At 39.0% G+C, this 1,010-nt stretch overlaps 1 non-coding gene across 1 annotated transcript; it reads right to left on the bottom strand.

Annotated features, from left to right (window-relative positions):
- Nucleotides 1-400: 400 nt before the first annotated feature.
- On the bottom strand, nucleotides 401-473 carry trnav-cac (transfer RNA valine (anticodon CAC)). Its single transcript has one exon. It is a non-coding gene; the product is annotated as a tRNA-Val (tRNA).
- Nucleotides 474-1,010: the final 537 nt, after the last annotated feature.

Below are 1,010 nucleotides of genomic sequence, written 5' to 3'. Positions count from 1 at the left end.
GTGACTCCAACGACTGTCGTTATAACACAATAGAGCACTAACGAAGTCGAAACCAACTTTCCACCAACAACAGTCATGCAAACGACTGTAGTTGACACTTGGAGCACAAAAGGGAACCAGTGACATCATCAGCCTTGTGAACGCCCACAAGAGGTTAAATACCTGGGTCTCCAGACCAGAAAGTTGGACCACTCTCACATCAAGTAAGCGGCGTCATTGTGTGTGTTAAGCTACATTTTATTTACATGTAAATAATTAAATTAGTCTTGTTGATGCTATACAAATCAAGTGTATTTTTGTTAAAACCTCTGTGTAGCTCAACAACACTGGTACATGTGAGACACATCAGCCCCAATCAGGCATCAGAAATCCCATAATCACTATCTACTTCTCGCAATAATGTTTCTGCCCGGTCTCGAACCGGGGACCTTTCGCGTGTGAGGCGAACGTGATAACCACTACACTGCGGAAACTGTGCTAATCGTAATGATGACGTAATTTTTTTTACAAATTCAATGAAAATGAGTTTTTGTTAATGAATGTTTTCATGTTAATTTCTTGGTACAAATTAGTCGAGTTGCACAGGAATCCACTGAGGATATTTTGATTTATTTGTTCCAAATGTTATTCCTAATTAATATTCCCTGATGATGATGGAAATGCACTTTATTATTTCTAAGACTAAGTCTGATGGTCATATGTGGGATATGTTCAAGAAGAGAAAAAGGGACTTAACTTCAAAACAAAAAAAGAAAAGATGTAACAATAGGATTGTTGTTCCTAGTTTAAGTTGGCCAGGGGACATATTTGAGTGTGACACTGTACAAGAGTGAGGCTGGCCAGTATGACATGTTTGTGAGACGTTCATGACAATAAAGTTATAAGTAAACATGGATATTGCTTTAACCATCCATTCTGTATGGTTTAGTGTTAAGACAAACAGAACAGAGTGAAACAGAGACAATCCACCTTCACCCGGACATCACCTTCCAGCTCCGCCGGAGATACAT

This window comes from Seriola lalandi, unplaced genomic scaffold (assembly GCF_002814215.2).
Source record: "Seriola lalandi dorsalis isolate HSWRI2012SDOR001 ecotype SW California unplaced genomic scaffold, Sedor1 jcf7180002054341, whole genome shotgun sequence".
Classification (NCBI taxonomy): domain Eukaryota; kingdom Metazoa; phylum Chordata; class Actinopteri; order Carangiformes; family Carangidae; genus Seriola; species Seriola lalandi.
The sequence above is the reverse complement of the archived record's forward strand: the minus strand, read 5'-3'. Positions and strand labels throughout refer to the sequence as shown.